Source organism: Onthophagus taurus, chromosome 2 (genome assembly GCF_036711975.1).
Source record: "Onthophagus taurus isolate NC chromosome 2, IU_Otau_3.0, whole genome shotgun sequence".
Lineage (NCBI taxonomy): Eukaryota > Metazoa > Arthropoda > Insecta > Coleoptera > Scarabaeidae > Onthophagus > Onthophagus taurus.
In genome coordinates, this window is record NC_091967.1 from 19682948 (window position 1) to 19697264 (window position 14317).

Here is a 14317-nt window from a genome sequence, read left to right on the forward strand (position 1 = left end):
AAACGTAATATATTGAACTTTTCTGATAATCATATAAAGAAGATAAATTATACAATTTTAGTCAAAACATTCCTCAATACATTCCAAAAAAGAAAGAATTTTATTTTATATATATAATATATATATTTTATCTCCCAATTTGTTTAATTATATTTTTTTAATGTTACAATCGGTTAACCATGATCATGGCAATAAAAATAATTATTATTACTTTCATCGCTTACTACAAATTACAAAATAAAATCGTGTCGTGTACAATTTGATGATGTACTTATTGATTGATGATCGAATTGCTTTATTATAACCGAAAAAAAAATGATTAAAGAGATACGATCAAAGAAATCTGTTGGTTTTTGTGATCATAATCTCTTTCCTGGTAAATATAAGTTAAAACTTACAGGTAGCCATTAATTTACTTAATTGTTGTTAATTTAATTGATTGGGAGGAAGCAATAAATAAATGTAACTTAACGAATAACGATAATAAATTGTTTTTGTTGTGTAAGTTAATTTAATAAGTGCCTTTTTTATTATTATCTTAATCGGGTAAAAGTATTGGGACATTATCGAAATATTATAACAAACTTATTTATTTCAATTTTTCATTAAAATCCATATCTATGCAAATTTCTCTAACAAATTTACATATTCTATTAAACTGTCGTTATTATTAATAATCCTACACTAACCAATACAACTTGATAAATAAAATAAACTCACCGTTTTAAATTTTTCTTATTTCCAAAAAAAAGATAAACTTTTTTCAACTTTCCACAAAAAAGCACCACCTTTTCGGTTTAAACTTAAAAAAACACTTTTACGTCAAGGTATCTTTTCAGAAAACAAAAAAGGAAAGAAACCGTCGTTTGTTTGTTTTTATACTTCGATTTTAGTGTTAAATCGGATTACGCTGTTTTTGTTTTTTTTTAAATTAAATTATCGAAAATCCAAGTCACTATCACAGTCGATATTTATAAACAGTCACAATTTATAAGAGAAAGTTGTGTGTGTGTGGCACGGGCGATTACAGTCACGGTTTTCAGTCCATTTTCTATCAATATGCCTTCATGTTGCAACACAACAACAAAAAAATCTCCAACACGACACTACCGCTATGAACCTTGCACCCGCACTAAATGTTACTGGAATCCGTTTGGGACGTTACCCTTGGCAACGACGATCGTGCACGTTCGTGTTACTTCGACTCACGACGAGCTCCAATTGGAGGTTATGTTACCAAGGGGCGTCGATTTATATATGAGGTGGAGTCTAAACTCCGGAATTCACTATTCTTTTTGATTTTTTTCTTTCACTTTTTTTTAATGTTAACCGGACTTTAAGATTTTATATATATATATATTATAACTTCAAAAATTATATATATATATAAATATATATCATATATATAATAATTTGAATTAAACACAATTACAAAAACCAAAATAATTTTAATTAGATATAAAATATTTCAAAATATTAATATAAAATAAATGTAGAGAAACAAATGAATAATATGATATAAATTAGTTTAATATTTTTGTATTAAATAAGATAATTCGTTTTAAGTAAATTTATTTTTTTTGATTTTTTGGTTATAGTAAAATAAAAGGTGGGAGATTGTCCAATCAGATAAGCCGTCTGGCAAAACACTACTATTTGACAAAATGGCGACCACAAATCACTAGGCTCCGCCCGGAGCCGATTGTCAGGCCCCTTTTTCAAGTGGACGCGAGGCAGCATTGGCTCTCAGTCGTCGACTTTCCTTTGTCGTTTTGCCTCCTGCCTTCTTCTTCTTCTTCGCTTGTTTCGAAACGTTTTTCCTGCTTTTGTTTTGCCTCCGGGATTCCGGAGCCGAAAGAAAACCGATAAAAGAGGGACTTTTTTGGCGTATTTGCTATACATGCATCGGATTATTTTTTTGCCGTGCGGTTGGCATCGCGTATCGATTGATTACGGCGTGACGATAGCTTTTGTTACCTACTCCCACCACTGTTGAAAAACGCCTGCTGCGTTTGAAATGTTGGGTGGTGGGGAAGAGATTTGTATTTGGAGGGAATGTGTATTTTGTTAATTTTATTTTGTATTAAGTATGTGGGTACCTAATTTTTGGAAAGTAATATTTATCCGAAGGGTGTAAAGCGGGAAGGTTTGTGGAGATGGCGCAGTAGGAAAAAGAGATGGGGCACTTTTATCAGGGCGATATTATTTTCGGTGCTGTTTAGATAACGCCCGTGCTGGGGTAGAAAAATAAATTGCCCCCGGGTGGAAAATATAGCCGCGCTCCTTTCGAAAGGAGCGGATTCGGAGCATCCTCTCTTCCATTGTGTCCCCCCAACTTTACCCTCTACCGATCCTCGTATTTTCTACAACCCTCCATGTTTATTTTGGATATACCTTTAAAATTGTATACGCACACCGTTTATAGTATACAAACTTCTTTTACAATATTTTACTAGGAATCAAAAATTTTCCTTTTTATGGGAAATTCAATTTCAGGAATTTTCTTTCTTATTTATTACCACAATAATTTTTATTACAGAAATTCAGTAACTTTTTCATAATGATAATCATTATCATTAGTCTGTTCTCTTGTAGACAGCATTAGTATTTTTCTTTTGGTAGTTTTTTGATAAGTTCTGTTCTCTCTAAAAGTTTCTGAACATGTCAAGAACCTTTCAGTTACTTGGTACCTGTAGAAGACAAGCAAAGAAATTATCTCATACAATATAATTATGTTTAGCCGTTCTAATCATAACTTCTATAGTAAGGAACCATAGATTCATGGACATTATGACACTCTTCTAAAGGTGCAAACGAATGAGGATGTCAAAACATGAACAGAATTTAGAAAATTTAGATAGTTTTAGATATATTTAGATATAGTTGAATAAACCTCTTATCTCATCTGCTTCTTCAGGTTACTTAATATCTTCTGACAACTTCTGATTTGTATTATCTATTTTCCTCTGTTCGTCCAAAGGTGCTCTCTGGTGTTATCTGGTGCTCTCGGTAACAAATATTAATACTTGCTGGTATATTTTATGAACTTCTCATCGTTTAGCTTTTAATTAGCTTCTTCAGGATGTCTCAGCGACACCGGTCGTTAGACGTTTCTGAGGTTCCGGCCAAAATAAAAATTTGAAAATTTAGATTTAAATATTATCAATTGCGTTCCCTTTGACTAAAATATTTTCAGATTTCTAACACTTCCGATCATACCGGAAGTCGCCACCTACTTTATTTTTTTAAATGGAACAACGTATATATTTGTACAAGTTTGGATTTGTCTGTTTTCAAGGCTTATGAATAACTTGACTCTCTGCAATTTGATTCAGCCGTTCTCGAGTTATTCGAATTTTTCTAGAAAAATTTGCTCCAGCAGATATTTGTTCAAAAAATTCAGATAACACTTGATTTTTGAGATATCAATTTAGGATTTAGAACATGTTTAAGTAAAATGATGGAGTATATTTTGGTGCAAAGAACGGCTGTCTAGATCGTTTGGTCACATCACGTTAACTTTTCGAAATTTGGAAATACCATAAATTAATTTTTTAAATGGCAACCCCCATATTTTATTACTTAGTCGTCTTCGGCGTCTCATTTTACATCTTTTGTACTCCATATGTCCTATACCTAACATTAATAGTTTGGGAAATAATTAGGGTTTTTTGAAAAATTCTCACATATCATATCGATATTAACCTAGTGTGTCATGGAAAATACGCCTTTTCAATGAGTTCTTGATATATGATATTACTTAACTCTGAATTCTCAAATTTTTATTTTGGCAAAAACCCCAGAAACGTCTAATGACCGGTCTCGCTCAGACACCCTGTATAAATATGTTTGTCGACGAAACATAGTGTGTATATGATGTTATCGTTTAGCGTAATTATCACACATTTGCATTTTCTTTTCCACTGTGTTAGTACTTGCTCTAGATATATTTTGAACAAGGTAAACAGCTCGGCAACATCTCTGCTTGAGTTTTTTAGTGATCTGGCAGCCATTAGACATTCTCTGCCCCATCTTGATTTTAGCTGTTCTTCCAATTCCTTCTCATAACTTGCTTTGTGGGATGCTATCACACGCTTTTTAGGTCTATAAACACTAGATGTGTCAGCTCTCTCTTATTGATAAGAATTTTTCCCTATGCTTTATATAGTTTTATATATATTTTGCCATATTTGTCGCAATTATATCTGTCTCCCTTTATATGTAGGATGGATAGGTACCAATCATGAATGAATTACGGCTATGTTCCATTTTTCTGGAATTGGTTTATCTACCGTTTGGAGCAGTGTCTCAAGTTCTTGGTATAGTTTTGTTGCTACACATTTTATAAGCTCTACTGGGATGTTACCGAACCTCAGTGCTTTTAGATCTGCTTGTTCCTGATGATTAGCTCCTGCTACAGCTCTCAATTAACTACGTACAATAACCTTTGTCATTGATAGGTGGAAACATAACACTGTATGATGGTATATAATAAGATGGTATATAAACTACACAAAAAGTCTATCAGACGTCTATGTACGACTGCCGGAGATAAATGAGTAATTCTATATCAAGTCTATGTGAAGCCAGATTCTATGAAAACTGTTAGAGCTTTTTTACTTTGGCAGATGAAATACCTGACATATTAGGAAAAGTGTAATGTCCATCGGCATTCGGTACCTTGACAAACAAAAAGCGATCAAAGAAACATTCATAGCGTTTCAGTAATTAGAAAAGTTTGACGCCAAAACGATTAGTGTCGCGATCCTAAACACACTTGATTGAACATGGACAATTCTGTGAATGTTGCGTTTGATGAATGTACAGAAGTGGCTAGAGAAGAATCGAGTGTGTTACAAACAATTAGAATGAAGAGAACTTATTGCACATTACATAGACTGAATTTAGTTGTTAATGCTAACAACAAGCAATGATATACTGATGCTCAGTGTTTTGTGCTCAATGTTTTTGAAAAATTAGTAGCAAATTTATTTCTCTTATGCGAAACAAGATAGCAAAAGTGTTAAGTTTTTTGATTGTTGATTACGAAAACTTTACCAAAATATTTAAGATAAGCCATAATAGTACGTCATTCCTTTTTGGTGTTAAGAAACACCTAGAAACCATTGAAGCAGTCCATAAATAACACATAAACGAGCAATAAACTAATTTTCATTTTCAGAACTATTTTAACAATTAGTTCATAAAATCTGCTTGTGCTTCAAATTTTAACAAGCCAAAAAATTTTCTTCGCTGGGATTACTTCCCACAAAAAGCGAGATTGGCAATTATCTATTTAAAACTTTCTGATATAACTCTCGATTCTTTTTGCCAAGCCAGATCTCCTGTATATTCTTGAGTTTTTAGAAGGGTGATCCAAGTATTGCACAAAGCATTTGGGAAATTTTGCTATCCACAAGTATTTATCTCTCTCTCGTTTATGAATTCCTAATTTCTGGACCTAAGCTTATCCCTGGTGTCCCGGGGTCCATCTCGTCTCCCTATCTTGTTCCTAGCCATCCCGTAGGTCTTGCTAACATTTTTTTTGTTAAGCAATTGCTTTGGTATCCTTCATCCTTCTTCCTTCATCCTATTGGAATCTATGGATATTTCATCCAGCAAGGACTGCTGTGACAAACTAGTTTGTTTAGTGTTGTTACATTCTATGTACCTATCTCAAAAGCCATTTCTGACACCAATGGAGTCGTCGACTCCGATGCTTTAATTCAAGTTGTCATGTCAATGTGTTCAAGAAGTCTTGCGTCTTCCACTGAGTTTATTGACATAGTCTCCTATAGGGTTACTTAGGCTTCTGGACTTCTCTCGCTTAGAGGTAAGAGTCGAAATTCAGTAGAATTATCCCCATTTCAACCTCAAGCATTTATCTAATCATTTCAGTTTCAAAACTCTCTTACTGTTCATATAGTTAACGTATACCTTAAAATTATAAATCTCAAATCAAACTCATTATTTTTTGTAATTGATTGCAATGAGGAAGTTTGCTGTAGCACTAAATAAGGAAGAAGCCTTGTTTTGTAATACTGGTTGTTTCTTTAAGAGTACCTTTGACAATTTCTTTTTTATGCAGTGAAAAATTTGTTTTTTATCAATCATCTCAACTCTGGTAATCAAATAATTTCGTATATCCATTGTGTTAATAAAAATAACACACCTCAGGTTCAGATAAAATTTGAAGTTATCGAATTTGGGTTAACCAAAAAGTTAACTAATAATTCGTTTATCTCCGACTCTGTTATATAGGGGCAAGCAAAATTCGCGATCGATAGACGAACGCCCTGTATAAATTCGCTGGCACCGGTGAAACGGCGACCCACAACTGTTACAACTTTATTTTTATAGATTAAACTTTTGGCTAATCAGCCATATGAATCGATTTTAAACCTTTAAGAAAATGGAACTTTGAAGTCGATTTATCACTTTATTAGTTATTATATAAAAAAATCAGAAGATGATGACAACTAAGCTTCTTCATCCGATGATGAGACCTATGAAGAGAAGAACAAAACATAGATGTTGATTAAGTCATTCAAGATAATTTGTAACATCATCATAGTCTGTGTATTTTTTGTAGAACTCTATTAATTATTACTGGAAATTGAGTATTCAAGCTTCTATTAAACATCAATTCAGCAAGAGAAATGCTCATGAATTTTGTTGCAAAATTATGGTGATTAAACAAAATTAATTAAAACTTGACACCACTTGTATTACTTTTTAGATAACTTTCTTCTGTTAAACTATTCGTTTGAGACTGATATAAAGATTTATGAGTTTGGTGCAAATGCCAAAAAATTCAATCTTTACCATCAATCGTTGTAAGTAGAAAAGCGCCTTTGTTAGAGTACCTAATATGACTTTTCTGTCTACTAATTGTTCTGTTTGGCAATATCGTGGCCATATAGTATGGTGTTCTGCCATATGATGCGCTTGTGATTTAGACTACAAGCGTCTAAATCAGTGTCTAAATCACAATAACTTCCTAAATTTTGTTTGAATTGTGCCTATTGTGATCCATCATATCCCCATTTGTAAACCATTGTTAAGGTATTGCACTCTGCTTAAGATAATGTTTGTGGAACTTCTTCTAGATAGAGTAACAATCATGTAAAGGTATTATTAAGAGGAGGAAATATTTTCTTCCAAATCGTTTTCTGACCAACTGGTTTGTTCAGCAGATATGATTAGGTTCACGATACTGAGATAAATTATCATTTATCTGCCAACTTTTCTGCAGAGATAACGATCATGGTCCTTCTTGGATTCACCACAATCTTTCTAGTCTTTAACATTGTTGAGAACAACAGATTCGAGTTAAACGAGTTTTTTTTTTGCAGAGCAACTATTGACACTGCAAATATTTTATTTTATTAATATTTGATTTCAAATTGAAATAGTGAAGATTTTTTCATACCAAGAATTTCTTTAAATTTAGTAGTAATCTATTAGGAATTCTATCTTATTACATATTTCTATTGAAACCCAGGTCAACATCATAACATTTTAAAACCTAAATTACACGTTACGAACCAGAGAAAACGAAGAAGACGCAAGTCTCGTGCGCGCGCCATCTGCCGACTGCGCCCCTTTTTCGTGTTTTAAAGACGCGAGACGCCAAAGTGGCGATGACGAAGCTCTTCTTGTTAATGCGTTATCGGCGAAACCATTGTGATCCGAGCTTTCTTCGAACGAAGTAAGTATGCACTAAAGCTAATAATAGCAGAGAGGGAGAGGCGATTCTTTCAACATGTTTCAATGATTATACTTATATCCGAAAACTTAAAAAAAAATTAAAAATTTTATGAGATAATTTGATGAGATGATAATTATGAAAATCGTTGAGTAATAAATTGTGAATATAAACGATATAGAATCGATAAGCAAAAATGGGCCGTCGATGCTGTGGTAAACAAAAATCATGTCTCAATTTACTTCTTGGATGATGCGGATCTTCGATAAGAGTCACAAGAATCGAAGTGGGCCCCTGTATTTTGGCAGATTTCGGTTTCGACACGACGACCTACCTGCCACACCTCTATCGTTGCTGAGGCCGCTATCTTCAAATCGCGGTTTTTCTTATCTATCAAGGAATATCACAGACGGGCGCGCGCGCCAGATGTAACAGAACGGACCCTCCATGTGCTTATTGCAGCAGTGTGTCGATTCGCAAAGAGCTTTTCTTTTCTTCTCAACAAAATCTCGAGATATATCAAGATCTACCTTTCTTCAATCCCTCAAATCTTATCGTTGTGTTGTTATCTTTTTATTGTACTTGTAACAAAACGATCTTTATTCATTGAGAAAATAAGAAAACGTTTTTAAGAAAAGAAAAAGGTTTATAAGTTCTTAGTCTAAGTAATACATGTGTATACAAGGTTGATTGGGTACGTTGGTGTAGTTGGTGGTATATGCAAATTACGCTCAATTATATCGAGATCCGGACGACAACAACGGGCTACATACAACCGAGGGGCGAGTTCAAACCGGCAAACGACGACAAACGCCCGGACAATTAGCGGAATGTGCAGTTCAGATCGCCACCCGGATACGAAAAACGATTGCGTTTCAACTTTTATTCGGATAAAAAGAATATCACACAAAAAAAAACTAAACTAATATATCTTTTAAGAAAAAAATAATCTTTTTGACGTTATATAACATCACTTTTTTTATAACTAGTGATGTAATGAAATCATTACATCACTAGTTATAATCATTATAATAATCATTATATCACTAGTGATGTAATGAATTCCATTACCTAACTACAAATTCATAAATTGACATCTGTCACTAATAGAAAAAGTCAAGTTTCGAACAAAAATTGCTTTTTCAATTAAATTAGATAAAATTTTGTACTTAACACGATATGAAACGGCTCTTAGTCTTTTCATAACTAGTTACGTAAATAACTATTTTTGGTAACTTTATTATTTTTAACATTGCGAAAAAAAAGTCTTTTACTTTTTGCCGATGTTTTAGAGTTCGTTTTGGTGTTCAGGTAAGGGCGCAATTCTAAAACTTGAAGAGCTCCTCTCTCCTGTCCTCTTCTGCGTTTGACATCTCTATCCAGCGAGGTCCCTATCTGCGGGATAAAGAGATGAATCTAAACGATAACCGGAGACCCCGATAAGAACGATAAGAAACAGTTCGTAGGGCGGAAAAGGACCGACAACCAAGAGTGGGCTCTCCTCTCGTTTACCCCCTTTTCTCTGTCCGGCAATCGACTCCTTTTCTCTCTCTCGCTCTTCTCTTTATGTAAACTCTCTGCCCCGGCACAATGGCTGAAATTTGTTCAGCACAAAGGGCCCTCTGTGCGCAACGTATTGTACAGACCTAAAGAGGCATGTAGCTTTTAATGCATTCAGAATTACGGCGGACTAAAGCGACTATCTGAGTGTATTGTTTTTTTTTCTATCTTCGTTTTCAGCATTTCTTCTTTTTTTATAGTTTCAAATTATAATATCTTTCTCTGTTATGCTGATTTCTCACCTTAAGAATTGTGGTCGTTTTGTCACGCCACGAAAGTGTTATTAAAAATTCTAACGAATCACTAAAAATCACGTACAAGTTCTAACCAAATCTCACGCAATCTTTTTACATGTTATCCAATACGTTATAATCACGCAAAAGAACCTTAAAACAACACATTTTTATCAAATCAAAATCATTATATTATTGATTTTTATATTATCTAATTTTAAAATGGAAAACTAGATACTCTTTGGAAGAGGACTAAACACTGAAGATGAAAGATTGGATACTTTTGGTAGAAGGTTAAAACATACGACTAAATACTTAAAATGCAATATTAGATATTCTTGAAAGAGAATTAAATATTGAAAATGGAAGGCTAGATACACTTGACAGAGGTCTAAACACTGAGATGAAAGTCTATACATGTTTGCAAAGAAATAAACGTTGAAAATAGAGCCTGAGGCAGAGCACTAAATACTGAAATGAAAGGATAGATATTCTTGGCAAAGGATTAAATTCTGAAAATAGAAAAATATGCGTTCTTGACAGAGGACTAAAAATATAGAACATGGAAGACTAGGTACTCTTGGCATAGGATTAAATACTGAAACTGATAATGGACGACTACATAACCTTGGCAGAAGATTAAATACTGCAAATGGAAAACTATGTACTGTTTGCTAAAGACTAAATATTGTTGAGTTGGGTTGGGTTGGTACGGAAAAACGTACCAAGTAACTTGCGGGGTACCGCAGGCGCAGGGGTCATTACCGGGGCCACTTTTAAGGACCTATATTACGACAAAATACTAAGATTAAACTTGGAAGCTGGAGTAGAACTCATAGCGTATGCTGACGACTTAGCACTCGTGGTTAAAGGAAGAGATGAGAGGTAACTGCACGATAAGGCGACCTACGCAGTCCAACAAATAATTGCTAAGCCCTTAAGCTTAATTCAAATCGGTCCATCTCCTTAGATGGGACCGAATTGGTGCTATTGCAAGGAAGGAGGAAAGTGAAAACCCTTAGCCTGGACGTTGATGGAATGATGCAATGACGTTGAATTCAGAGTGTAGAGAGGGTAAAGTGTCCCGGAGTGATTATCAACAAAGATATGACCATGACCAGACATGTTGAGGAAGTAACAAGCAAGGCGACGTATATGTGCAACCTGATACTAAGATTAACGCCGAACTTAGGGAGGGGGGGGGGGGGGGCAAAATCAAGAAGACGAAGACTTCTGTCAACGACGGTGACGTCAGTAATTCTATATGCGGCACCAACATGGCAAAAAGCCCTTAGGTATAAACACTACTGCGATCTGCTAACACAAGTAAATCGAAAACTGGTAATTGGAATAACATCAGCATATCGGATAGTGCCAGTGGAATTCAGGTCATTACTGGATTGCCCTCGATGGACTTACTGGTGCAGAAAAGAACGGAGCTGTACAGTAAAGGAAGAGAATTGAAAAGTGAAGGCAGGGAGAAGATGATGAATGCTTGACAGGCAAGATGGCTACAGTACGAGGGGTAAACAAAAGTTCTAATACCAGAGATAGAACCATGGATTGGCAGAAAGTGGGGAGGGGTAGACTTTTACCTAACTCAGGTGTTGACTGGTCATAGGGTATTTAATTTTCTAGACAAACATCAATTTGTGAACGAAAATGTGGTCAGGCGTTAAACAAGGAAAATGTCACCAGAGTAATGTTGGAAACTGAAGACAATTGGAACGCTGTGAGAGACATGGTGATGAATAACAACGAGAGATCACGAACCAGACTCAATATGAAGAAGAGGACAGAGGGGGATTTTCCCCCTCATCCAAGTATGTAATGTGACAATAACGTCTCAAAAAGTAATAGGCGCATTTATTTCATAATGCTGCTGTAACCGCCGGACTAAATTCCGTGAGTCTGAACAAATGGAAGGTGCAACCAGGAGGCAGAAGGAGGGAAGGAAGATGGAGTATGAGGGGGTTCGCCCCCTCATACTCCATCCAGGTATGTTACAAAATAAGATCTTTTCAAAAAGTAATGGGTTTAATTTTAATTTTACAAACAATATGCGGATGCAACACCACCATGCTACGCGAGCTAGTGAAAGAATAAGAATAGGAGAAGAGAAAGACAACATAAGAGATTTCCGGGTCGATAAGTTCTGGTGTGTGGTACCAATGATGATAAGGCTTTTGTGTTCTTTCCCCGAAGTAATGCCCTGATGGGCGGTTTCGGGAAGAGATGGGGAAGGGTTTTAAACGGTCGGAATTTCCTCCAACCCGTCACTATCCGGCCGTATGATAACTTAGGCCGGGTGTCTAGTAGCAAATTTCCTAATCCCCTCTATAAAATTTCAAAAAAAGGGTTGGGTTGGGCTAAATACTGTTGGTAATGGGATTCTATACCCTCGTTATAGATTACCGAAATACCAGCTACTGATAGAACCATATACTGTAAAGAGAAGTTTATGTAACTATAATAATAGAAGATACCGTTTGAAAAGGCTACCTATTACTTGCATAACATGAGGCACTGTTAGTAAAAACACAAACAAATTAACTTATCTTTACTTAAAAACCTAAATTCTATGAAAAAACATAAGCAGTTTAGCAATTTCGCTAAAACTTTGCATCTAGTTTTTACAGTCTACTTTACAATGCAGTATCTATTGTTCTGCCGCAACTATTTAATCATCCAGCAAATCTAGTCCTTCATCTTCAGTATATAGCCCTCTACTAAAAGTATCTAGTCTTCCATTATCAAGATCTTTTCTTCTGCAAGCAGTATCTAGGCTTCTCCGGCTGGGCTACTTTTCGTTCACTAAAAATATACAACAATTTTGTGCTGAAGAGTTTGTCTATGAACATAGAATAGAGCAACTTGGGATGTAAAATTTTTGCTCCCAGATGCATCAATATAGAGAATTTTTCAAAAATATTAAAATTAGAAGAGTTTAAAAAAAATCGGTATCCGGAGCATGATACAGAAAAACTTTTATAACAAAACTTGTAGCAAATTGTACCTTTAATACAATGCTTTGTAACATTTTTGCTGCCAGATGCATCAATGTAGAGAATTTTTAAAAAATATGAAAATTAGAAAAGTGTTAAAAAGAATTGGTATAGGGAGCCTGATACAGACAAACTTTTACAACAAAAGTCGTAGCAAATTATACAATTAACACAATGCTTTATAACATTTTTGCTCCCAGATACATCAATGTAGAGAATTTTTCAAAAATATGAAAATTAGAAGAGTGTTAAAAAAATCGATATCCAGAGCATGATGCAGAAAACCTTTTACAGCAAAAGTTGTAGCAAATTATACCCTTAATACAATGCTCTGTAACATTTTTGCTCCCAGATGCATCAATATAGAGAATTCTTCAAAAATATGAAAATTAGAAAAGTGTTAAAAAGAATTGGTATCCGGAGCCTGATACAGACAAACTTTTACAACAAAAGTTGTAGCAAATTATATAATTAACACAATGCTTTCTAACATTTTTGCTCCCAGATACATCAATGTAGAGAATTTTTCAAAAATATGAAAATTAGAAGAGTGTTAAAAAAATCGATATCCAGAGCATGATACAGAAAACCTTTTACAGCAAAAGTTGTAGCAAATTGTACCCTTAACACAATGCTCTGTAACATTTTTGCTCCCAGATGCATCAATATAGAGAATTCTTCAAAAATATGAAAATTAGAAAAGTGTTAAAAAAGTCGACATTCGGAGCCTGATACAGAAAAACTTTTACAACAAAAGTTGTAGGAAATTGTACCCTTAACACAATGCCCTGTAGAATTTTTGTTCTCAGATGCATGAATGTAGAGAATTTTTCAAAAATATGAAAATTAGAAGAGTTTTAAAAAAATCGGTATCCGGAGCATGATACAGAAAAACTTTTACAACAAAAGTTGTAGCAAATTGTACCCTTCACACAATGCCCTGTAACATTTTTGCTCCCAGATGCATCAATGTAGCTAATTTTTCAAAAATATGAAAATTAGAAAAGTGTTAAAAAGAATTGGTATCCGGAGCCTGATACAGACAAACTTTTACAACAAAAGTTGTAGCAAATTATATAATTAACACAATGCTTTAAAACATTTTTGCTCCCAGATACATCAATGTAGAGAATTTTTCAAAAATATGAAAATTAGAAGAGTGTTAAAAAAATCGATATCCAGAGCATGATACAGAAAACCTTTTACAGCAAAAGTTGTAGCAAATTGTACCCTTAACACAATGCTCTGTAACATTTTTGCTCCCAGATGCATCAATATAGAGAATTTTTAAAAAATATGAAAATTAGAAAAGTGTTAAAAAGAATTGGTATCCGGAGCTTGATACAGATAAACTTTTACAACAAAAGTTGTAGCAAATTATATAATTAACACAATGCTTTATAACATTTTTGCTCCCAAATACATCAATGTAGAGAATTTTTCAAAAATATGAAAATTAGAAGAGTGTTAAAAAAATCGATATCCAAAGCATGATGCAGAAAACCTTTTACAGCAAAAGTTGTAGCAAATTGTACCCTTAACACAATGCCCTGTAGAATTTTTGTTCTCAGATGCATGAATGTAGAGAATTTTTCAAAAATATGAAAATTAGAAGAGTTTTAAAAAAATCGGTATCCGGAGCATGATACAGAAAAACTTTTACAACAAAAGTTGTAGCAAATTGTACCTTTAACACAATGCGCTGTAACATTTTTGCTCCCAGATGCATCAATGTAGCTAATTTTTCAAAAATATGAAAATTAGAAAAGTGTTAAAAAGAATTGGAATCCGGAGCCTGATACAGACAAACT

The 14317-nt window shown here is 34.2% G+C and overlaps 1 protein-coding gene across 1 annotated transcript in view; it reads right to left on the reverse strand.

The window, feature by feature from the left end:
• Positions 1-1140, reverse strand: part of LOC111415189 (GATA-binding factor C-like) — a 75192-nt gene extending 74052 nt beyond the window's left edge. The window contains exon 1 of the mRNA XM_023046743.2: positions 721-1140. The gene's annotated coding sequence lies outside the window, so the exon portion shown is untranslated. The remainder of the gene's footprint in view (positions 1-720) is intronic.
• Positions 1141-14317: the final 13177 nt, after the last annotated feature.